Source organism: Epinephelus fuscoguttatus, linkage group LG2, assembly GCF_011397635.1.
Source record: "Epinephelus fuscoguttatus linkage group LG2, E.fuscoguttatus.final_Chr_v1".
NCBI lineage: Eukaryota > Metazoa > Chordata > Actinopteri > Perciformes > Serranidae > Epinephelus > Epinephelus fuscoguttatus.
Window position 1 is genome coordinate 44,779,005 of NC_064753.1, and position 26,572 is coordinate 44,805,576.

The 26,572-nt window shown below is 39.9% G+C and overlaps 1 protein-coding gene and 1 long non-coding RNA gene across 6 annotated transcripts in view; one reads left to right on the forward strand and one right to left on the reverse strand.

Annotated features, from left to right (window-relative positions):
• The window catches only part of LOC125879995 (uncharacterized), a 248,571-nt gene that overhangs the window by 142,096 nt on the left and 79,903 nt on the right, over window positions 1-26,572 (forward strand). For all 5 annotated transcript variants that reach the window (XR_007448001.1, XR_007448005.1, XR_007448003.1 and 2 more), the window contains exon 4: window positions 8,467-8,577. This is a non-coding gene — a long non-coding RNA (uncharacterized LOC125879995). The remainder of the gene's footprint in view (window positions 1-8,466; window positions 8,578-26,572) is intronic.
• The window catches only part of LOC125879702 (leucine-rich repeat-containing protein 4C-like), a 67,130-nt gene that overhangs the window by 25,976 nt on the left and 14,582 nt on the right, over window positions 1-26,572 (reverse strand). The gene's annotated exons all lie outside the window — the stretch shown is intronic.

A 26,572-nucleotide genomic window follows, 5' to 3' on the forward strand; every position in this document is an offset into this window, starting at 1 on the left:
GTCTCTCATCAAGGCTCAGATCTACCGAGAGGATCACAAATCATCGCCATGAGCCGTATTATTGTTCTGCCTGTGCAAGGTCATTTGGAAGGCCCAGGATTTGCTGTATTGTTGCAACACAAACATTATGTGCCTTTTTAACTTTGGATTGTACACTGATGACGATGATGATCATTACCCCCGCGTTATTATGTTTTATTATCTACCAAACCAGCTGCTGAACACACTAGCTGTGGTTATAGACAAGGGACCGTGTTGGTTTTCTCACTGCTGATGGCTGATTGATTGTGTGTAGCCAGTGCTGACAGCATGCAGTAGGTAGTCCATCTTGCTTTTCCTTCATTATTTGTTCATGGTGAGAACTCTCAGCTGGTATGCTAATAAGCTGTTAAGGGCTGGTGTTGTGCCAAAATTTCTTTCCCCAAAAATGTTTCCCCATCGGTCTGTCCTTGTTTGTCCTTGGTGTTTGTTGTTTCTGATTTTGTGTGATGGTTTTGTTTTCTTTTTGACGTTTCACAAGCACATTATCATGCATGACAGCTTGATTAATGTGTTGTATGCTGTAATGAGTCACAAACTAGAGTGATCTTTGTTCAGTGTACAGTATGACGTTCCTGCCCAGTCATCATGCAGTTCTGTAAATCTTGGATACGTTACATGTGTACATTTCATATGTCTCAAGTGATGTAGTTCTGATTACATGTATATAAGTTGGCTTTGTCATCGGGAGTTGCAGGTGATGGTGGATGGTGTGAAACTTGAGAGACACCTGCCAAGCAGCAGACCGCTGTTCAACACCAACAAACAACAAAACTGGTTGTGACACTTCCAGCAGCGATTGTGCCATCAAAAGCTTTTTTGTGTAAGGACACATCTGGGCTTTGCCAGTGGCGATTGTGCCACCAAAACTGGTTGTTTTTTAGCCACATGTATGCTTCATTTCCAGCGGCAGTTGTGCCACTATAACTGGTTGTTTTCTGGCGAGACATTGGTGGCCATACGGCTGAAATTGTGCGACCAAAACAGGGTATTTGAAGCTAAAATATGATATTTTTGAAACCATAACCAAGTGATTTTTGTGCCTGAACATAATTAAATTAAATAAGCCATTTCCATTCTTTGATATCCAAATAAAGGTCTGAATTTTATTGTTCACTATCAACCTTTAAAAAGATAATTAAGAAGTTAATCTACAAAGATGTAAAACAAAATCTAATGCAGTTATTGCAGAACACAGTGTACTTTTATGGGGGAAACAGCTTTCACTTCAACTCCTGCAACAGCCTCTTACAGTCTTTAAAATACAACTGTGCAAGACTAAAATTTTGCATGCCTTTGCAATACTGGTGATGAAGATAATGATGGTGATGGTACATGAAATTCACACACCAATCAAAGCTCTGTGAATCACGCTGCAGTTTTTAATCAGCTTACATCCAGTGTCTAAACATCATGTTACAACACGTATGTCTTTTAACGCGTTAACCTTTGGCTGTAATCCCAAGTTAACATTACCCTGAGTTATCTTTACACGTTTGACACTGTTAATATTTAATACTGGTTACCCTGAGGCGAAGCTGTCCAGCCGCTGTACATGGCGCTGATTACTGTTCCTCTGAGGTAGCCCCCCCCCCTTTCACATATGGATGCTTGAGTCAAGCGTGACACAAAGCTATTTGTTTGTAAATGTGCACTCTGCGCTGTCAATTATTTACTGTCAATTATTTATGATTTTAGAAAAGAAAACATTTATTTTCTGGCTAAAGCTAATACGAGGCAGCTATTGTGTTTAAATTGCCATTTATATGATGATAAGGTGTGACACATCATGTAAATTCCCTGTTGATTTTATTAATGGTTTATGCCATTTCTACCTGATACTGCACCATTTAAAGGAGCATCATAAATCCAATAATTGACTGTAATAGTTGAATGATAATAGTAATCACTGAACTAATCTAAAAATCAACACATTTACATTATTTTTGCATAAATACTTGAAACATAACTCAGTTGAAACAAGCTATGAAAACAGCACTGACATATACCGATCAGCCAAAAAATTCAAACCACTGACAGGTGAATTGAATAATTATTTTGTTCCAATGCATTGTTCTGCTGGGAAAGCTTTGGTTCTGGCATTCATGTGGATACCACCTGACATGTTCCACCCACTCAGACACCGTTGCAGACCAAGTACCCCCCCCCCCCATGGCAACAGTACCATGCCACACTGCACACATGGCTCAGGAATGGCTCAAGGAATGTGACAAAGACCTCAAAGTGTCAACCTGGCCTCCAAATTCCCCAGATCCCAATCTGAATGAGCATCTGTGGCACGTGCCATTAACCCACCTCACAACCCACTGGACTAAATGGATCTGCCGCCAACACACTGGTGCCAGACACCGTAGGACACTCCCAGAGATCCTGTGTCCATGCCTCGACAGGTCAGAGCCAAGTCCGATCCAAGGAGGCCCCACCTTGGATTAGGGGTACATCTGAGGTACCGGCACATCACAAGAATCCTTGAGCAGATTGGGACCTGGGAAATTTAGAAGCCTGGTCAACACCTTGAGCTTTTCATCACGCTCCACGGGTCATTTCTAAATAGTATTTGTAGTGTGGCATGCTGCTTTTTTCTGCTGGGGGTTGGCAGTTAAATATACATCCAGCAGATATGGAGCCACCTTAGCATTCATTTAGAGTCGTGTTTCTGGACACCTGAAGAATTCAGGTCCAATATTCACTGCTTTTAGTCTCCACCAACACCTGAGAAAAATATCTGGCTCTTTAGCTGCTAAATGCTTCACTCTGTTTACCAGCCAGTCGCTAACTGTCTGTCTGCCATGTGTTGCTGGGCTGGTAGTGTACAGTGGGTTTTTGGAGCTATTTTGTTGCAAACAGCTGGTGGCTGTGGTTGAAAACATAATTAAAGAGTACAGTTAAATTAACTAAGACAATAAATCTTTTGTTACGTTTGTTACTACGAATGCCTCCGATCAGGGTTCAGTCAGGTGATTTGGGACCACTGGTAAAATGGGACAAATTAGATGTCACACCTTGGGCTCTTTAAATATAAGCAGCCAAACATGTTATTGCATTATTACTACAAATGTTCTTTACATGAAACAATCATTATAAATGATCTGAGATTTAAAAAAATCACTGGTCCGAGAACTTGCATGTGGCCACTTGGCATGTTGATTTTCTCCTCTTGGTAGTAAAAGTCCTGCAGCTAAAACAATGAGTATAAAAACAAAAATGGTTGTAGGATCAAACTTGTAAGAACGAGGTAGTCGTGCGCTCGAGGACTGTCTTTATTGTATGAAACTTGTAGGTGCTCTTGAAGAAAAGGGTCAGAACATGGGAGGGGAACAAACGTCAGGCACTAAACACAAACAAAAGAACCTGAATTTAGTTAAAAAGCCTTTATTCAAAAATCATGGCTGCTGGCATTAAAACACAGACTGGTTTCGACCCTAAGGTGTTTATCACGGTGCAAAAGTGTGAACAAGAATTAAGCAACTTTGCAGAAGATGTCGCCCAATCTGACAGTTGTAGGATGTTGCATTTTAGAAACTGTGTGACTTGTACTCAAAAATGTTTTCACATTACACTTTGCCTTTTTATGGGAAAAGGGTTGGAGTGAGTACATTCAGGTAAAAAATGAAGCTAGCATTGGATGTTTTCCTAAAGCGAAACCAGCTTTTTTTGGCTACTACTATAAAATCATGACTTATGCTATTCTGTGATCCACCCTGTAGTATTACAGACATTTTTAGTATTTTTGACACTTAAAAAATATTAAAGATTATGCAGTGACTCCATGTCTGCCACAGTAGTCCAGAATTAGCCATCATTGTTACACACACACGCATTTCTGCTTCAGAAAATATGGCACCAGGGAAACAGGCAGCAATAGAACAGAGAAATCATGGCAGGAAATTTGGACGCTCGTTTTAAATGAATAGTTAGGTTACATTAATACTTCAAGGAATTAATAACTAAAATGGTACACTGATTTACATCACTCTCATTTTACCTCACCAACTGTCCCATATTACTTGATCATGTCACTGGACTGAGGCAGGGGTATTTGATGTGTTTGAAGGTCCAATGTTTCTAAAGTTTTTTTCATTTGGCAACATATTTTCTTTATAGAAGTAACACTTGAGGTAGTCTTCAGAATTTTAGGTGGTAATCTAACAAGAAGTGTCCCAAATTACCTGACTGTCATTGCCAGTGTGGGGGGTAGGGCGTTACAGTAATATATTACTTTTCAGCAGTAACAAAGTCATATAACGTGTTCTTTTATTCACACTGATCCACTTTTGCAGTGCGCCAGCAGGAAAAACATCCCCCTGAAGGTTGTTGTGTCTTGTCATGTCATTCCTTCTATGCTGCATTATTAAAGGGTGGCAATGATCGGGTGCGTTATCATGTCCAGTGTGTTTCCATTCACATACCTACAACTTATCCTTTTGCTTCCCAAGGCTGCCTGAAAGCAGCAGGGATAAGAGGCTGACCTCTGGTATGTTTTATCCTTCTCCTGGTGATCAACAAATGTGGGTGAAGTTGATATAAGTTGAATGTTTTTTCTTGTTCGCATTCTGTACAACTGCAGAGCAACGTCGGCAAATCATCCCGTTCTTATGCATAACTGTTTCTCTGGTGCTGCTGTAGCTGAGCGGCACACCGTGAACTGGCATTGCGCTCGTCGTAGTGACTTGATCGCACGCCATTTTGTTAGTTGTGCTGAACTCAATGTTTGTTTACTGTGTTTCATATCATAGGCCCACAAATGTTTATCCATATCTATAATTATCAGACTTTGATCCTCTGCCTGACCCTCCTCATCCTGCTTGTCTCTGCAACTTAATCTCTATCGTTATGCTATTGTTCATGTAAGCAGGGGAGAGTGGTAACCACTGTATGTGAATGCACTACTGAGTCAGACCTGCAGCACTGGATTTAAAATGATCTGTAATAAACTGGACTCTACACATAGAGTAATATTGTAAAGTAACTTATTATTTTCAAATGACGCTAACAAGTGATATGTAATTTATTTATTTTAAGAGTAACTGACCCAACACTGGTCATTACTAGTGTCAAAATATATGTTATAGCAACGTTAAATAATTCAAAATACTTGAAAATGTATCAGTTGTAGTTATAATCCATCTACCCATTCCTTTATCACTTGTTGCGTTCAGTGTCCTAGGGGGCTTGAAGCCTATCCCATCATGCACTGGTTGACAACCACCCTGGACAGGTCACTAGTCCATCACAGCGCTAACACATATAGACAGACAGACACATTCACACCTACAGGCACTTCAGAGTCTCCACTTCACCTATCCTGCCTGTCTTTACACTGTGGGAGGAAGCTGAAGCACGACTTGATGCAGCCATAGGGGAATAATAAGTGAAAAAAAAAAAAAAAAAATCCACCTATGTGTCTGGAGTTTACATGTTCTCCCCCAGGATAAAACACACACTTCTCTGCATGCATTACATATATTTTTTCTATATTTCTAGATGTATATTTGTAGATTTTTTTTTTTATCTCAGCTCCATGGAATTTGAAGTTCTGCACACTGAGCACACAGAGTACATTGTCTTTCTCTGTCTCTCCCCTGCATGTCTGCAGCTCCACTGCACCTTAAATCCTCCAGCTTTTTCGCTCTCTTTCCTCGAAGCACCTATCTCCTTCTCCCCTCGCTCCCCTGAGAACCACTATCTGTCTCCCTCTATCCCGGAGCCTTTCTCTAACTCCGTCTCATTCTCTACTCTCATCACTAAATAATTCCTTACAGAGGGAAATCTAATCAAATCTGAGTGAGAGTGAGAAAAGCAGAGGTGGGAAGAAATTGTGTGTGTGTGAATCAGACTTGGAGAGGGGGGCTAAAAAAAGACAGAATCAGAAAGCAACATTGGCAGTGTGTGAGGGGGTAGTAGAGTGAGAGAATTGCAAGTGCATTAGCAGTCAGAGCACTTAGTGTGAGGAATCCATTCATTATTCATTAGCTAATTCACCATGTATAGTAATTAAAATCAGGGCCTGCTCCAAAATGGAAAGAGCCATGATAGACTGGTTTTCTATGTACAATATTTAAGAAGGCTGTTTTTCAGTAGTCGTGTGCCGGGGTTTTATAAATCGTGTTTACCTGTTCAAAGGGTGCAACTTGCTGTCAGGACACTTCAAGTGCACTAAATACATACGGTGACATCTTTCCGACACGAGGATAAACCCAAAATAGACATATGCAAATGTGAAACATGACCTATAAAAAACAAATTAATACATATTTATTCTACAGTATACATGCTAAGTAAGATCAAAAATGCCAACAATTAATAATCAAAGCAGTAAATTATTTTCATTGCATTTGATTTATAAATGCAGACAGTGTGCATACAAACTTTACAATGCACAAATATATGTCATGCCCCATTTAAATAATCAAACAGGCATGTTTGATCCTGAAAATGCTACGAGACCAAAATAATGTCATGTCAATTAATAGCAAACTGAAATAGGGCGTGCTGATCATCTCTCTGTTCAGTCTGTGGGGGGAAAAGAGAGGTGCTTGTTTGAGCTATATTTGAACAACAAAGTTTCTTGTTTTGGCCTTGTTCTGACAGCAGTGGTAAAAGGTTGGAGTCTAAATAATCCTTTGTGTGTGTGTGTGTGTGTGTGTGTGTGTGATGTGCCTGTTTATTCCAACCAATAGACTAATTGTCTCTCTGGCAGGTGGTTCAGATCAATGGATATAACCTCCAGCTTCTTTTTTTTAATTATCTGTTGACTACAGTTAAAAATCTTCCTCTGGGTTTGTGTGCGCGTGTGTGTATTTCTTTGTGTGTGTGCACAAGTGTGTGTGTGTGAGTCAGATATTATTCAGGCTCCTCATTTATGAAACAAGACTGATGGTGTGTATGAGAATCAATCCAGAGGCCTACCAGAATACAGATGTACTCTGCACATAAAGACACTAAAACCCTGCGAGCCATCTGCACATATGTATGTTCATCTTTAAGTGATTCATCTTTTAAGACAAGAGCAGTGTGCAATTACATCGGTAACAGCCTCTCAAAACCTAATGTAACAATTAATTGGCAACGTCTATTGTTCTCTATTGACAGTTTCTACCACAGAGCAGTGATTCAACGTATATCCAGGTCATGAAAACTTTAACATTTGCTGTGCAAGCAGTCGGTGTCTCCGAGGTCTTACACACGAAAACTCTTGTTCAGCATAGAAAATGATGCTTCTGCTTTTCTTGGAGCCGCAGCTTGTTTGGAATAAACAGAGGAATACCTGGGCGGTTAGCATGAGCGGTGACAGCCACGTGACTACACAAACCCGAGAACAGGAAGCCACCTGCAGACAGTCAGATTACACAGAATGTAAGGGAAAGGAAACATAAATTGCTAAACATGGAAATAACACTCTGCCAGCCAAAAGTGGATTGAAGATTGGTATTGCCTTCCAAAGATGAAAAGCACTTAAGGATAAAGGGGGACAATGATGAACAAAACAGATTTGTCCCTTTTTTTGGACAAAGAAAGCAATGATCATTTATCACCAAAGCTGCTGCCAAAATAATACGAAAAAAAAGAAAAATCTCATCACATTTGGAAACACAAAGTGTCTCCTAAACAGCAGCGAGTGACTGCTGTGTCAACAGAAAGCTGTATTTCACAGCCTCTTTTGCCCATTAGGCTTCCATATCCGACAAACCGTACAAACAACTCCTTTTTAGGAACAGGTAACAGCAGTTTGTGCATCGCAGCATCATGTGGATCTACATCATGGACCGTTTACCATGACACTGATGTCAGGTGTCACATCTTTCCCAACTTTTGAACAGTTTCCAACCTTATCGCCTCCATTCCTCGACCTGAAGTGCTACATAGAAACAGTTTTATTGGCTTCTTCTCGAGGCCTGTGTGTGTGTGTGTGTGTGTGTGTGTGTGTGTGTGTGTGTGTTGTGCACATGCACTAAAATGGGCAATTCTGTTCTTTACAAATTGTTGTGGAGCGAAGATCGGACTGTCACACAGAGCATCTTCATCTTGTGTCTGATGACATGATAATAGAGAAGGTCAAGACAGAATCAAACAGGAGGATCTCTGCTGGCGAGCTTGTTACAAATCTAACTATCAGAGCCTTTTAGTCCCATGACACAGCATTTCCAATGAGTTGTGGATTAAAAACCCAAGTGTCATTGCTGTTCATTGCTCTTCTGTTGCTCTACATGTTATTCATGTTTCAATAATTTTACCAAGAAAAAAGTTGCATATTATGTGGTTTAATAGCCATTTCAGTTCAAGCCAACCAACCAAGTTCCTAATAGTATGTGAGCATGGACAACAACTGCTTTAAAACCTTCAAACAAAAAAAGATTAAATCCAAATAAATTATGGAAATTGACAGACTTGTTTCTCTTTCACCAGCCTTTTGGTCTTGATCTACGCCGTATGTTACCAGCCAGGGGATGGTGGATGCTGTGATACCTGCCAAGCACCTGACAGCAGAGGACCACTGTTCAAGACCAACAAAAGAAGGTGTGTTTTAATGAGAGTCTGGGACATGCCCAGCCATGTTTGAGTATTTTTTAAGAATAGTTTTTGATATTTCCAACCAATGTTGTGTTTGTAGCAACCATACTGGGTATTTTCTAAGGACAGTTTGGGACATGACCAGCTGTGTTTGTAGCAATGAAAGCAGCTGTTTCTAAAGAGACTTTTGGCCATTGCAAGCTGTGTTTGTAGCAACCATATCAGGCATTTCTTAAGTATAGTTTGGGACATTTCTAGTCATGCTTGTTATGACAATATCAGGTATTTTTTAAGAGAAGATTAGGACATTTCTAGCCGTGTCTGTTGCAACCATATCAGATATTTTTTTAAGTATAATTTGGGACATTTCCAGTCATGCTTGTAGTGACTATACCAGGTAGTTTAGGACATTTCTAGCTGTGTTTGTCGCAACTATATCAGGTATTTTTTTAAGTATAGTTTGGGACATTTCTAGTCATGTTTGTAGCGACCAAACTAGTAATTGTAAGCCAAAACATGATGTGCCCTAACCCTAAGCAACTGGTTTTTGAGCCTAAGCCTAACCACATGTTAATCACAGTGTTGCCACATCATAAAATTGAAAATATAAATGTAACGTTTCAACATATTTTTCATATTAAACAAATGTAACATATCCCTGGTTTGAAGACACGTAGAAATTGTTTTGGACGTTTCCAGTCATGCTGGTAGTGACCATATCAAATATTTTTAAAGAATGGTTTGGGAGATTTCAAGCCATACTTGTAGTGACCATACCAGGTATTTTTTAATAAGTAGTTTAGGACATTACAGCTATGTTTGTAGCAAACAAGCTGATTATTGTAAGCCAAAACATGATGTTTCCTAAGCCTAACCAACTGGTTTTTGCACTTAAACCTAACCATATGTTAACCACGGTGTTAAATGCAAAGTTTCAACATACCCAACAAATGCAGCTTACAAATGCAACATATCCATGGTTTGTAGAAACGCACAGGGCCAACATTTATTCTGTAGATTGATGTCCTAGGATACGGATAATATGCTGGCTTCTTCACCATGTACTACACATGGACCTATAGTTTAATTAATGCACTGATAAACTGATTTATGGAGATTGCTGAGTAGCAGACACGTGTTGAGCCCTTGCTTTGTCTAATTTAAACCATTTTATTTTTTTAAAGGTAATGTATGGAACTAGGCCTTTACCAATTGCATATAATGAATGGAATCCTGTGCGGCTGTAAGTAATTTTAAAGCTAGCATCTAGTAGCCATAGCTGGCTCTGCATTTAAGGGCACACAAATATGTTTCTAGGGGAAAAAGTAGCAAAAATGCAGAATTTAAAAAATAATCTGTCTCCCCAAAGACTGTCATGAATGATTATTTCCATTATCAGTTGATTATTGATAAAGTGTCTGAAATTTTGAAAAAATGCCATCACAATTTTTCTGTTTTGTCCAACAAACTCCACAAAACTAAAATGTTTATTTTACAATTTTGAAACAGAAAAAGCAACAAAAATCCTCACATTTGAGTAGCTAGAAGAAGGAAATGTTGGAATGGAAGGCATTTTTTCTTCAAAAAAAAAAAAATTACTATTTAATTATCAAATTAGTTGCAAATCAGTTTCTGTTGACTGACAAATCATTTCAGCTCCTACTGGCACCTCTTAATAAAGAATTACAGCTCTAGACTTTATAATTAACCTTTATTTTTACATGGAACATTTCATGTGTACATAGTGTGCACTGGGTTTCTTGCATGTGACGGCGCACACTCCGCAAAAGAGGAGAAACAAATTATTTATCGAGCATTTTATATCAAAAGCCAACCATTGTTCCGTTTTGTAGCAGTTCATGTTGCATATTCACAGATGCTTTTACCCTTCATATTCATTTTATTTGGAGTGAATTGTTTCTTCAATTAACATATCCGGTCTTGTGACGTGATTTTAAGTGGATGAAAGCGACTGGCGGATGAGTGAATGGAAGATGGAGGGAAAGCGACAGATGTTGGCTGAAGTCACTGTTGCTCCTCTCTCTCTGCCCTGGTGTAAAAGTGGGTGTTCATCCCCTGAATACAGATGGCATTACACAAGCAATCCTCTAAACGGCTGAGACACGCTAACATGCTGCTGTCTGGAATGGCCTGCGTCTATCTCCAGTGCAAAGCCAAACACCTTTGTTAATCTCACAGCCAATGAGCCTCAGTTTAGGAAAGGGCTCAGAAGACATTTCATATTACCTTTTACCTGCACTTAGTTTTCCAGTAAATGCCTTGCATTGGTTTTTCTATCTCCTGTGATGTCAGTGAGAAGAGGGGACAAGCAGTAACTTATGTAGAAAATTGGAGCAACTCTTTGAAGCTGGCTGACAGTAGTCTCCACTGAAGAATCAATGCGTAATGGAAAATATTGCTTGAATGCACAGTCATCTTAATAAAATTGAATTTTGGTGTGGCGCCTCTCCTCTGGTCCCCTCCCTCGTGCCTTGGTGGTAGATTGGCCTGAACTTATGACAATTAACCTTGAACACCGTGGGGGAAAGTAAAGGAAGGAGCCCACACGATTTTCAATAATTAAATTATCCCTCCTGTTGCACATCTCAAAGTCCACAGCCACATTCTCTGCCTCCCCATTCACTGATAGATCAGGCCTTTGTTGTGCAAATTCCTATTCAGTGTATCTTACCTCACCGTTCAGACGGTGTTAGTCCACAGACAGCTGCACATTGATATGCTGCTGCTTTATCATTAGTACGTTTGACATGCTAAGTGAAGTGTTATCCATTGTTTCACAAGGCAAAGGCAACTGTAGGGACAACCTATGTATTGCTATGATTACGTCTGTGCAACTTGACATTTACAGTCAGGTCCTAATTGGTTAAATGCTCATTAGATGTTGATGGAAACATGTTACACCTGTCAAAACACCTGTGATCTGGAAAACACAGACACACACGTCAGAATAAATAGAATGAACGTTTGACTATATGGAATGTATCTTAAATACATGGAATGAAAGTTTGAATATATACAGGGTTCCCACAGTCATGGAAAACCTGGAAAAGTTATGGAATTTCACAATCACATTTTCCAGGCCAAGGAAAGTCGTGGAATAACTATACTTGTTGAAAGTTTGGAAAAATAATGTAATTTGTTGTATGTAATAAAATTGTTACACTAAACCCTGTATATAGAAATACAGTTTGAATATATAGAATAAAAGTTTGAATATATGGAATGAAATTTTGAATGAATGGAATGAATCTTGAATATGTGGATTGAAATTTTGAATGTATGGAATAAAAGTTTGAACATATAGAATGATATTTTGAATATTTATGAAATTAAAATTTGAATGTATGGAATAAAACTTGAATATATATGGACTGAAAGAGAACATACAGGGTTAAAGGGTGGGGTTCAATGTATAGAGTGAAAGTTTGAATATATACAAAGCTTCCACAGTCATGGAAAACCTGGAAAAGTCACGGACTTTCACAGTGACATTTTCCAGGACTTGAAAAGTCATGGAATTAGTAAAAATCATTGATAGCTTTGGAAAGCATTTTGTTGTATGTAATAAAATTGTTACAGTAGTCTTCTGTGGATAACCTTCAACGTTACGTAACATCGCAGCAAATTTGTTTTCTGATTTAAACGTAATTTAGCTCTAATATGTGTTGATGTGTGACGTTTGTTAACCATCACGTTCGTTTCTTCGCTTTCTCCCTGTGTTCTGACTCTCCCACCATTTATGCCAGCTAGCTGAAATTACCATAATGGGGAAGTAGGACAAGAAAAAAAATTGTTATGGTTCCTTGAAATGTCATGGAAAAGTCCTGAAATTTTGTCCATGAAACTGTGAGGAAACCTTTTATATAGAGATACAGTTTGAATATATGGAATGACAGTCAGAATATATGGGGTTGAACTTGGGAATATAAAGTCCAGTTCAGACCGATGATTTGCGACGAGACAACACCATTTTAGAATGTTGCAGAGAAAAGTTGCAGTAATGTGAGCTGGCCATCTGAGCTTGACTCAAGCCAGCTGATGGTGTCACATGCAACTCCGCTGGTCAAATTGCCAGTGGTTGGTTTAGGAAGTTAGGTCACCTGTTTGAACAGCCAACTGGCTTGTAGTGAAGTCTGCCGATCAAGTTAAAATGACCTCAGATAGCGTGTTCGCTTGCTGCAGCAGATGATTCGTCCCCGCAGAGCCCTCTGTTTCTGCACTCATGGTGTGCCAGTGTTGGACAGTGGGTCGCTGCTGCTGCTGGCTGTATGTGCTGATGCCCCCTCCACACATCAATTCTCATTGACTGATTAATTAATGCTGCTTACTGGTGTATTTATTATGAATACAGTCCATCTGATGCTCGTTTTGTTTGTTTTTCACCATGTCATCACTACAACAAATGCAGCTGTAGCCAGTATCTCACTATCACTATCCTCATTCATATTTTAAGAAGCTACAAATTATATTCAGCCACAAAATAAACCTGAAAAGCTGCAAATTATAACGGAAGTACAGAGAGTTGTTGCATAGAGATGATACACCGTCTCATCTAGTTGCATTGGTGTGCACTGGCAGGTTTTGAGAATGGTGCATTGCAAGTAGTTTCCTGTTTCAACGAGTCTCGTTGCAAATCTTTAGTCTGAACTGGGCTTGACATGAAACTTGAGAATACTGAATGAAATCTGGCGTCATCAAGGTGCTAGCGCCATCATGTATTTTCCGATAAGGAAATTTTTTGCACCTTTCCTTTGATATTAACATAACTTAATTTAACTTTTAGTTCTTTTGATCAGAATTACACATGTATTGCACACGCCAGCAGGTAGCAGAGTGAGCAGCCTTTGGCACATTACTGCACATCACATAAAGAATACTATTTGTAGTTGGTAGTCTGAGCTGGTGGAAGTGTGAGCCTGATGAGCTATACTGACAGTTTGTATGTTTAGCTGAAAGTTTTTTATACCACTTATGCTGTTGTACTATGACTGGCATAATAACTGCAAAAGTGTGAAAGAAAATCAATTTAGCTTCAGTTCCATGTACAACATGTTGTATATGTATGAACTAGAATAAAAAAAACAAACTAATTTGCCATTGAGAACAACAGAGTCAGTGCTCAAATCTACAGTAGCTATACAAAATCAGATAACATATTGCAGTCTGAGTTTTTGCTGCAAGATTTAAGTCTGAAAAACACCTGCTGAGATCGAACCACATGTAAGACGGATCACCACAGGAGAGAAAAGACTGGAGCACACTTGAGTCGTGCAAAGAGACTAACTTCAACATCTTTTTATCAAAATGTGTCAAAATAGTCAAAGGCAACGAGCAATGTCAGTACTCAACTCAAGATCCTTTGTGAGGGGGACAAATGACATCATTGTATGGCCACAAGTGGAATTTGAGTTGTTGTAGTTCAACAAGAATAACACAGTAGAGACTCTTCCCCAGAGAAATGATCCAGCTGCTTGCCTCGCGTTAATTTCTGGAGAATCTCCAATATATAAAGAGGCTACACTTAATACATCAACATGTCAAATTCACGTTTAATCAGCATTCCATGTCCTCTGCTGCTCTCAACGCGTTTTCGAGTTGTAGCTACAGGTTGTGGATTCAGAATCAATAAAAATTGATCAAACCCTGACCTCACTCTTAAAAGTCCCGAACTCTGTGAACCACTATTTTACCGCAGATTTGGAGTGAAGTGAAACTTTAAAAATCTCAGTGCTGAAATTTCGCCTTTGATTCATCTTAGAAAGAACCTGCGCCTGTTTTCAAAATTCATACATATTATTCCTGTGGTCTGAGACGGTACAGAAGGATCATTTGCCATGAGCAAGTCTCTCCCAAATCCAAAAGCTAGAGTGGTAAAACTCAAATTTGTGATGCCATCAAGTATCAGTGAATTTGCAAAGATGTTACAGATGACACTGAGGGCACCCAGGGGAATGTTCTGAGTATAGGCTGAATCACTGATGTCATGCTAACAACCAAAATCACTTCCAGGTAGACAACGGACAATAGATTTAAATTGCAGATATGTGAAACTTGTTACTTCCTGTTGTCATATTCAGCTGTAACTATAGTGTCTAAAGACATATAATTTAACATTGGTAGTCACATCTATTGGACCTTTCTGCTGTGCTTTTTTTATGTACTGTGTTGCTTTGCAAACATCTTTAAGACACCAAATCTATTGTTACCCAACAGCGATATTTAACTGCCAATCAGTGTAACTGCTAGATTTGGGTAAATTTAAGCTGTGCAACCCGTTCACATTCTGACATTGTCAAATACCACTGCTTTTTAGCATCAGACACCTGACACCAAAAGCCACCATTCGCAGCAGTATGATACACCACCGGGTCATGTCAGTTAACATGGCTGGATGGAACATTTCAAAGTGTTATAACGTGCTGGTTGGCCAAACAGCTCCTGCCGTGGCAGTATGATATGGGGATGGGTGGCGTCAGCTCATAACGCAGCTGGACGGCATTTGTCACCATGGTATATGTGGCTGGACAGTGTTGCTGCCGGTAATGAAATAATACAAGGAGCAGGAAACTCTGTATAGGGCAGGAGGGAGGGGTTAGGGTGGATTGCTCCAACAACACTGGTGTTTGCTTCTGTTAGAACCAAATCATGCTGTTTTCTTCTAAACCTAACCAGGTGCTTTTTGTTGCCACCGCTGGGTGGTGATCACTTGGTAACATGGCCGGAACCTTTCACGGTGTTATGATATGGTGCCAGTCTGCCGTACAGCATCTGCCGCAGCAGTATGATATGGGAACAGGCGGCGTCAGCCCATAATGTGGCTGGATGGCACCTGTTGCGGTGGTGTGATATGTGGCTGGACAATGTCAGGTTGAACCACTGCCAGTAATTAAGTAATATAGAAGCAGGAAAGTCTGTGTAGGGCAGGAGGGAGGGGTGGTGGATTGGTCCAACAAACCCTGGACTTTCATCCTGGTATCCAGTGTTTGCTTCCCCTAGAGCCAAATCATGATGTTTTTTCTGGTAGCTCTGTTCCGTAACATCAACAACAGACACAGAGGGATACGTAGCGCATAATATTTGTAGTGGCCCATCAGGTAAATGAGGTCTCCAACCTAACCTTGGGTAATATGTTGTTAGTAATGAGATATGAAAGCATCAAACATGCATCTCAGTTTAATGAGATGTATACACTTTCAAATTACATTGTGGAAAAAAAGAAAGCATTCAACATGCTGCTGCCATATGTTGAATGAGTCTTATCAATTACATACCAGTGTCCTTTTATTCAACAGTGCATGAAAGGCTGTGGAAAAGACGTAACCATTTTCTCTTAATATGTCAGCTGTTACTTGCCCCTGTTTGCTCAGCACCGTTAAATTATACTAGACACAGCAGTTTTCTACCTGGAAGTTAAAGTAAACAGACATCGTGATTTGGTCAATACATGTACATTTTCTGTTTCACAGCTGAGAACACTATGAAAGAACAAAGCTCATTTGGTATAAAAAGGGAAACAAACATTTTGTAGATCCACAAAATCAGGCTCCCATTCATTGTCTATGGAGCAGCTCCAGACTGTATACCCTATGGCATAACAAGTTTGAGACTTCTCTTGTTTCTGGCTTTGAGAGAGAGTAGCTCATGTTCACAAATATTGACTGAACTTTTCCTGGCCACGGAAATAACATATTGGAAATTCAACTTTCGTGGTGTTTCCCTTTCAATAATTTAGGCCAGTAGCCAGTCAGGAACCAGTGCAACCTGCAGTTCAGACTTAGTGCCTCGGTTGGGAGAAAAGGCAAGAGTATTTGTAGCATATTGGCTGAAGAGGAAACCTGAACAAACAAACAAAAAACAGTAAGGTCAGGGCTCAAGGTTGGATCCCAGGACCTTGCTGCAGTGAGGTGACAGTGGGGCCTTTTATCCTCCACAGACTGATCCAGAACCTGATTCTGGTGGATAATTTCAGAGCTCTAGCATGCTGCAGCTTTGTTTTTTAAATTTGAAAATCATAAGCAGGGTGCAATGAGAGCCCAGTGAGTGGCATGTTCATTCATTCAGGTTGAGAAGTGTGTTCGCTTAGTCAGGTGTAGGAAGGTTTCATGTTCATGTCTGAGTGAAGCACAGGGCTGCCAATCATTCAATGAACAACCCACTTGACAAAACACTTGTCTCAAGCTAATGCCTATTGATCACCATGAGCAAGGCAAAATTGTGGGCCATGCTGGCATGGATCCACTCTGAGGAAAACAAACCATTACAGTACAACAACAACACACACAAAAAAACAGTTGAAGTGGCTGACTCAAAGTCTAAACCCAGCAAACACTCCTCTTGGTGCAGTTACTTTCTGTATGCATGTGGGATGATGCATGTGGGAGCATAGGGTCTGTTTTAGGAATGTACCGATTCATCCACCATCGGTTGATATTTGCCTTTCTGACTGCCATCAGGTTTTCAGCAAATAAGATGGCATTCACCGATAGCAATGGCTGATGGTTTTCTGTTGTGTAACATCAATCTTGCACAGGCTAAAAAGCAGTGCTCGAGACAAATGGCATCATGTTGTCCTGGGATATAATAGAAAATGTGTTTGGAGCAAACAGCGATCTTCCTTGAGATGCCTTTGGGACCTAGCAGCAACCTCCGGGACTGAAAAAGAACCCAACGCCTAAGTGCCAAAAACTGCAGTTCTTTGAACAGACGCTTGAGGCTGGCTCTAGAAAACAGTCAATCCCTTTAGACACCCATGTTTAAATTCCCAACTTTACAGCAGAAATAAACATGTTTGAAGCCTGGTACAAAAAACGATTAGGTCTCTATAGCTAATTTTCCCTTTCATGAAAACTCTACAAGCAGTTAATTTTTTATAACTTACGCATTTACATTGTATTAAAGCTTACAGTTACGTATAATTAAGGGCGTGTCGCTTTGAGTGACAGGCTGTGTGCTTATAGTATCCTTGGCTTCTCAGTCAGATCCACCCCTCGCTCCTCTGTAGCGCCAGCCTCTCACCCAAATATGGTCACTTCTGGCTAGAAAAAAACAAGATGATGAAGTGCTGAACTTGAGGCTTCATATTGGGAATCCACCAACCAATGAGTGACGCCAAGGTAGCTACATCCATTACCTTCACAGTCTATGTTTGGGACAAATGAACAAAGTAAACTCAGCATCGGCTTGTCAGGGGACACACCCTGTTGTTTCCCCAGTGATGCTACATTGTGAACAACTTAGCTGTTAGCAGCCAGAGGCCAAGACTAACTGCTGATGAAGGTTGCACTGAGTTAAATTATGATATATCCAAGCCAAGAGTATATGGCTTCAAATTTAAGGAAAAGTTTTCATTTACTAACAGGAAATTAGGTGTAATTATACTTAAAGGCTTGTTTGAAGTCTCAGGAAGAGTGTTGACGCTAACAGCTTTCTGCAGTTCAAACCAAATGTGACTGCTGTAGCTGTATGAAGTAGTGGACAAACTGGGGACAAACCTTCTGATATACTGATATTTGACTTTACCTGATTCTTGTGTAATATTCAAGAAAGAAATGTGGATGTTTTTTTGATAAATGATGAAATAAAAAAGCTCTAGGTTGGGCCCATTGCTTTGGCAACCTAATTGCCAGGGACAGGGTTGGCATTGTATGCCTCTGTAAACCACAGACAGTCAGCAAAGGTAAATTCGCCCAATGGTTGCCCAGTTCATAATGTGTTCAAATGTAATCTTATAAAATGTAGTTTTTGTTGAGAAACTTGAATAAAGTTTTTTAAAGAAATAAAGTTTTTTGAAGGAGAAATTTGTTGTTAATAGGGAAATTATGAAATATTTATTCCAAAAAGGCTTTTGAGGCTGTTTTTTTATGTGAATTCATGTTATTTTAAAGGCTGTTTCATAAATGTGTATGATTGAATTTATGCTCATTCAAAGGCAGTTTAATGAAGGACTGAAGAGCTTTATTTCTTAATAATGAATATTTCTTTCTTCAGCAAAAACTAAAGAATCAGCTACCAGCCAAATTGTTGGTATCAACCTAGCATTTCATAATCGATACATCCCTCGTCTGTTCAAACATATTTCAGCCACACAGTCATTGAATTGTTTTTGTGACCTTCAGTTTAGGGATCAGCTCCAGAACAGATAAGACCTGCTGTGGTGTTAAACACTCTGATCACCTAATGTGTTATAAGTCCTCACCATTACAGTAATTGTCCGACCTCACTGTAATCAGAAAAAACAATACCATACATTCCCATTTGGCTAATGTAAATGAGGAGCTTTTCATCAAATGGGATTGTTAATTTTCAACCCTGAGCAGACTGTGTTTATTACTGACACTGACAGGATTCTATAGGTCGTTTTTTGGGGATACATTGGATGTACATTTTTCTTTCTATTCTGTTGACCTCATGGAATATTTCTTCAGCTGTGATACTATTTGCACTGTGTCTAATATGATTTCACTGTTATTGCTGTCTCTCCACCCATGTCTATGCTTTAAAAAAAACCATGGCAGGTTTGAAGGTTAACAAGGTTTTCTTTCATCCTACACACTGTTTACACACGCGCGCACACACATTGTCCTCTCTCTCACACACACACACGCACACACACAGAGTCAGTTACACATGTACAGGTGTCTCATGGGGCCTCCTTGCAGCGCTGCACTTTCCTCTGGATATGCTCAAACAGAATATACGAGCTGGAGGGCTTGGGAGAGGGCCAGGCTCGTCTCCTCGATTTTGGGTCATAAACGCGGCCTCTGCCCAAGGACTGCAGGGCCTTTTTAAAACAGGGCTCAGCTTGATTGGACACACTTCTGTTGCTCCGTCCCGACTGCTAGCAAGCCAGCTGATCAGAGAGGCAGAACAAAGCCGGTCTCTTACAAGCCGGTCGGCTCTCAACCTCTGGTACAGTAAACAGGATATTTAAAAAAAAAAAGACTGTCTTTGCTTCACCACTGCCTGCAGATGGTGGAAACTGCTGTAATGACAGCAGCCCAAATTGTTTACAAAAAAATTGTCTGGGATATATTTAGCCTCAGCAGCTCATTTCAACAGGGAACATGGCATCAGGATCAGTGACGGAAGGAAACAACATTTAAATTTGTGCATTGGGCCAGGAAAAGGTGGACGACTTTTAAGTGAAAGTTAGGTTTATGAGTCCCTATATGCATTCTGCATACGGCCTTGCTCACACTGGTGTTTTGAACGTCTAATTTGTTCATGAATAATACAACATGAACCATTTGGCTCATGAATATGAAATAGATGGAACCACAGGCTCTCCCCATAATCAACAGTCGACACACACAGTCCGTCGTCAGCTCTCTAGCTCTGCAGCAGCGTTTCCTCTGATGCATTTAGCCAATCACAGCTGATCATAGCCTCAGCAGAATGTTAGTGTTGGTACAAACTGTCCGTGAATAATGTGTGAATACAGCGTCTTTCGTCGCCAAGGATATTTCATGAGCGTTCTCCCTCTCCTTCTGCCTCGCTTTTTCACCCTCTCTCATCTCCATGCACAGACAAACGGTATTTACATCGCAACAGCCCTAATTCCCTCGAACACCAACTTTCCCTAACATGGAGAAAAAAAATATGATTGTAATGTTTTATTTACTGCTGTTGGATAAACAGTGTGCTCACTGTAGAAACAACAGGGAAACATGATGCGGAGCCGAACAGCAAATGCACCAACAATCTCTGCCCATCAGTTTACCCCGCCTTAAGCCGCATGGCTCTGCTCCAACATGGCCATATGCCCCTTAGCCTAGCTGCTCTACGCTATATTAAATGACTCATGATACAGAGTCTACATGTCATCACTACCCAAGAATGAGAAAACACGACTGGGGGATACTAGTGGGCAATCAAGTGAGAAGAGGTATGAGTGCATGTCTAGTTCAAGTCATAGTGTGATTTGAAATTTCAATAGCACAACAATAATATTAGGAGCTGCATCACTGTCATTATTAATAGATTTGTTGACCATTTTGGTGATAAATTAATCATTGATATTGTTTAAAAAATATCAGAATTGTGATTTGTCAGTTTCCAATCATATATGACAATGCATTAAACCCTCACATTCAAGAAGGTGAATCCAGAGTGATTGGCAATTGTGCTTGAAACAGGACTGAAAATGATTAATTATTCAAAATTTCTGTTGATGACTGAATTTTTTTTTTTTTTTTAGCACTAATCACTTGTTTTACAATGAAATTACGTTAAGTTTTGATTCCAGCTGAAAAAATTCACAGGAAATGAATCAACTTTTTGTACTAATGTACAAAAAGTAATTTTTTGAGTAATTTTTTGTACAACATGGTCTCACTCCCAAATCATCAAATACTGACGCTTGGACAGTGGCCATCAGTGTCAGACACAGACGCACAGAGGCACCCTTTAGCGGTGGCATAAGATGCACCGGGCAGCAGCATTCTGGGCAACAACTGTAGTATAAAGAGTGAGAAAGTCTGTGTAAGGTGGGTAGGTGGGGCAGTGGATGGGTCAAACAAACTCTGGACTGTCACCTGGGAGACCGACTTTTGCGTCCTGGGTGAAACCAAAAGTCAGTCAAGTTATTTTAATAATAAGTATCGTCATGGTCACTACCTGGAGCTCGCATAAACAAAACCTGGGTTTGTTGAAGGTGGCAGTGCTGTTTGGGTTGAGAAAGCCTGTGACTTTATCTTATCTATCTCCTTTAACTTTAGTTTATATTGGAGTTATGATATGTAGAATGTGAAATAGAGTATAGTGAATGTGCTAGGAAAGGTAGTATCGACACGGTCACTACCTGGAGCTTGCATGTACGGAGCCTGGGTTTGTTGATGGTGGCAGTGCTGTTTGGGCTGAGAAAGCCATGTGTAAGTAAGGTAAAGGAGGTTGTTGGGTCGGTGCATGGAGCAGTGAGAGCTGTCATTAGGGGAGTGTCTCTGGGACGCCAGATATCACTGTTTAGCCTCCTGGAGGTGTCGTGGGACCGACTAGACGAAACACTGTATAGTTAAGCCTTGCCATAATAGCTTATCATAGGGCTTAGGAGGTTATTCACTGAGCGTTGATCCTTTAGAGCACAAATTTCTTGTGTTTATTTGAACATAAAGTAGTGTGCTAGTATGTGTAGCATGCTACTCTAGTGATGTATGTCATGTGACCTGACATTACAGTAGTGACAGTAGTGACTTATTTAAAGCCAAACTAGGATGTCTTTTTTTTAAATCTAAGCACTTGCTTTTAAACCTCAGGAAGTTAACCTAAAACCAAAGATTTTTTACCTTCTTTCCAGGTTTATTTTGTAAAGTGACTGTATGCATTTAACAAGCAGTAACTGTACATTTCCTGTGAAAGTGGAAGGTTGTTTTGAAAAATCATAAGCATGAAGGGACAAAACTGATGCTTGAAGGGTGCCTATTGCGTCATATTTTGACGTTTAGGGCCACTGACCAAGCATCTCTATTTGACAAGTTGGGAGTGAGTATATGTTGAAATGCCAAACATTTTATGATTTCAGCTTCTTAATGTGAAGACTGGATAGTTTTCTTTGTCTTATTTGATTGTAAACTGAAAAATCTTTGGGTTTTTTGGAGTGTTAGTTGGACTTAACAAGCAATTTGAAGACGTCACTTATGGCTTTAGAAAATTAGACTGCATCCTCTGCCTACAAATTGATAATGAAAATAATTGTTGGTTGCAGTCCTTGTGATATGATCTAATACATTATGAAAATATCCGATTGATATTTTCCATGTTTTAGTTCATTTGAGAAGGTACATGCTCCTCTCTGGGTCGGGATAAAGCCTCTCCTTTTCAAAAGCTTTTTCAAAAGCCATTATATTGACACAATACATGGCCATTAAGCTGAAAACAAGGCTCTTTTCTTTTCAGTGCCTGAAGTTTCCAAGAGCTTGCTTTCACCTACACTAGGTTTGAATTTGACGCATGTAATGGCAGAATACTTATATGGGTTTCTTTAGTGTAGGTTGGACCTCTGCTGTGAAGTTGTGGTTTGAAGCAACATGAGCGGGTGCTGTGCAAACTTGTTGGTGGGCGGCATACAATATAGATTCATCGTGCTGCACATGTAAGCTGCCTGTAGTCTCTGCAATGTAAAGATTTTATTCTTTTTCTCTGCCCTCTGTGGGTCTTTAATTAGCATTGTGAGTCAAACCACAGAAACTTGAAGGGAGATGTACATTTTTTAGCGTTGCTGGTGGCATGGGTGATCATCTAACTTTTCAGCTACATTTTTGAAATCCACATGAACCATTTTTCACATCGACATAAATTAGATCCACAGCACAATGCTTATTTAAAAAGATAATATGTCATTTTTAAAGCTGGTTTGCCTGTTACTGCCTTTATTTCCTTCTTCCAAAACAGTGGTGAAGAACACCAGGAGAAAATGCCAGGAGCTGAGTTTTCATTAAAATGAAATCATGACTGGTGTGTTAACTGTATGCCAAATTAATCCGAGCGCACAAGGCCACATTGCTTCCTAAGTTACCATGTGACTGGTTGATGACAAGCAATGTAGCATTTAAACGGCGTTTTTTTAAACAGAGTGCGGCACAGTGCTCACTCCACATTAAACACACTGGGGCTACATTACATCACTCCGAGCAAACCTAACAGAAAACAATGTGGACAAAATAGCATTACAGTTTATTTTAACCAAATATTCTCTGGTCTGGCGTCAGTGGTGACCCCCCAGTGGGAGGATAACTCCCCCTGGCGAAAATAATTACAGGCAGACATTTATGATTTTAAGAGGCTGTGTCACACTCATTTTTTAAGATACGCAAAGGTTAGTTTTGTGAAACAAGACAGTCTAAGGCATGCATTGGTACCAACCATGTAGGCAAAGCTTGGCCGGATGGAAGCTGAATAACACTCCAAAGTTAAGCTAAATTTTGTCGAGAGAAATGGTGTGGCCAATTTCAAAGAGGTCCCTTGAGCTCTTACCTCATGATATGTGAATGAAAATGGGTTCTGTATGTACTCACAAGTCTCCCCTAAAGTTGAGTGCATTTGTCCCCAGTAAATGTTTTGTTTCTTATGCTTTCACACCCACCCTGTTTGCTTCAGTTCAATCAAACTCAAGTTTGTTAGCCCCCTAAGTGCTGCCATTTGGGTAGGTGTGAACACAGCAACTCAGGTGAGCACCAAAACAACCGGACTGAGACCTTCTTGAAGAGGTGGTCTCAGTCCGGTTCGTCTGTAACCGGACTGAGACCACCTCTTCAAGAAGGTCTCAGTCCGGTTACAGACGAACTCTTGTGCGGTTCGTTTGTGGTGAGAAGGTGTTCCGACTGTGGATCTGAACCAACTGCAGTCACGTGACACATTGCTTGGGTTAAACATGAGCATGTTACAGTCCTGGAGGATTATTAATGTGCACCTCCTCCTGTACTGCCTTAATATGCACATTCAGCACATCCAATGCATCAAAACATTGTTTTCCAACTAGAAAACAATGCATCAAAACATTGTTTTCTAGTTGGAGCCGCGCCTCATTTTCAAACTGTATGGTTTGACTAAAATGAACAATGACAGCAATATAGTCCACGATGAGCAGCGCTAAAATCAACCTGCGTAGTTGTCCCTCCATTGTGACATTAGAAAATGTCACATTTATCTTGCAGACCAAAGCAAGACAACGCTAGGTCTGAAAGCAGCCTTACAATCAATGCACTCCTTCAAGTTAAAGCTTTATGTTGGTCTTTTTAAAGAAAAGGACAACCAGCCTATTTACAGAACAATGAATCACCAAAGACAAGTATGTACAGATTAATGACACATTAAAACAGGATTGTTGTGGAATTGAAAATACTAACTTTACTGATTTAGTCCATACACATCTGTTAGTAAGTAACTTTAACTGTAAAATAAGAAACCAAAGTATATCCGTATGCGATTCCTTAACACTCATATTGCCATAGTTTTCAACTAGCCTATAAACGTCAACAGTATAATTTAATGTAGTTTTGGTGTGCCACCCCCAGATTTTCAGTCGCTACATCTGGCCACCGCAGTGAAATATTTCTGGGGGCACCACTGCATCAGCACATTAGTTAGTCTTTCACTATTGAGCCTGTTTGTGACCAGTACTGACAACATAATTGTAACTTCACCTGTCTTCCATCTGCTCCTCTCTGTGCATTTGTGGAGGGGCCAAGCGCCACCCTCTGTGAAACACGAAAGCAGAGGATATTAATGATAATGGGAAATTTTAGCAGCGGTGCTCATGATTCTGCAGCAGCATGCTGCTGGATGTAGGGGAAACACTGACTTTGTGTATCCTTCTTTAATTTGCCAAACACTGTATTTTATGACCAAATAGCCCACCTGCAAATCTTCAAACCCATCAGCCTCAGCTCTGCTGTGTTTAGTGCTAATTAGCAAATGTTGCCATGTTAACACGCTAAACTTTAATGTTGAGCATAGTAAGCATTGTGCCTGCTAAACATCAGCATGTGCATTGTCATTATGAGCATGTTGGAATGCTGACTTTAGCATTTAGTACAAAGCACCACTGTGCCTATAAGTACAGCTTCACAGAGCTGCTAGCAGGGCTGTAGACTCTAAATCTTGTTAGTGTTCAAATGTTCAAAATGACTACAATGTATCCACTGAGACTCTTTGCATTGGTATAAACTCTTTCAAACCCATTATATAAACACAACAACACATGGCCTTCAAGCTACAAACAAGACTCTTTTCCCTTCACTGTCTGAAAAAGTTGACATTTAAGAGATACAAAGTTTTCACCGAAAAGCAAGGTCAGATTTTATTCTTAGAATCGGGTATAATGACACAGTTCTTTGTCTGACCTGCCTTGTACTCTTGTTCTTACTCTTGTCAGTGAGGAAATAAAGAGAATAAAAGACTGTTTCTGTACCCTGAGTGGACTTAGAAACAATCTGTGTATTTCTGTATCCAGGACAGTGATGCATCCTTATCCAATCAGATGACAGGACCTGCCAATTAAAAACTCAGCACCACAAGAGTTCGGTAGGTTAGTCAAACAGTGCTGCTCTGTCTAATAATATTAACTGGCCCTTACTAAGGTGTAAATGAGATAAAGACTTGTGACTCCCCCTCAGTTTGTGTCCGTATTCCCTGCCTGGATAATTAAAGTCCAAGCAGCAGGTGCTAGTTAGACAAGCTTGCAAAATTTAACTTCAGCTGTGTATTATGAACGACGTGGAAATACACATTGCTTACTGAGCTTCAGGTGTAACAAATAATTAAGTGAGAAGTTTTTGATGATTAAAGAGCTTAAAAACGAGGGCTGAAACTAACAATTTTTATTACTGTTGATTAATTTGCCAATTTCTGACTTAATTAACTAATTAATTGTTGTAGTTAATGACAAAAAATGTGAAAAGGTGATGTTTTAAACAAATATGCATATTTAGGATCCTATAAACACATTTCGAGGAGCAGATTCTCGTGAATTTTTGGCAGTTTTGACCTAAAAATGACTTAAACGATTAATCAATTATCAAAAACTCTCATTTTTGAAGATTATTTTTATGGCCTCTTGCCTTTCCTGGATAGGACAGTGAAAAATGGATGACATGCAGTAAAGGGCCCTGACTTGAAATCAAACCCAGCCCATTGAGGACGCATGCTCTCCAGGTGAGTTTCTGGGGTGCCCCACAAATTCTTTAGTCATTGATTAAGAACCCAACTTGTATAAAGCATCGAGCCATGCGCATAGTTTTGATAAACGGTATGTGCCGAGCTCCGGGGATGTCTGAGATTTCTGTAGCCACTCAGTTAAATGGAGATTAATGGAATTTTCTTTTTAGGTTTTGAAGCATTGAAAAATAGATTAGAAAAAACACTCAGCAGCAGTATGCCTCTCTAGAAAAATGATCCTTTTAGTCTGGAAAACCTACAGATCTGTTATGTTTCTGTTCTGCTAATAATATCTGTAAAGTTTCAGTCTAATTATAGTCTAACTTATGGC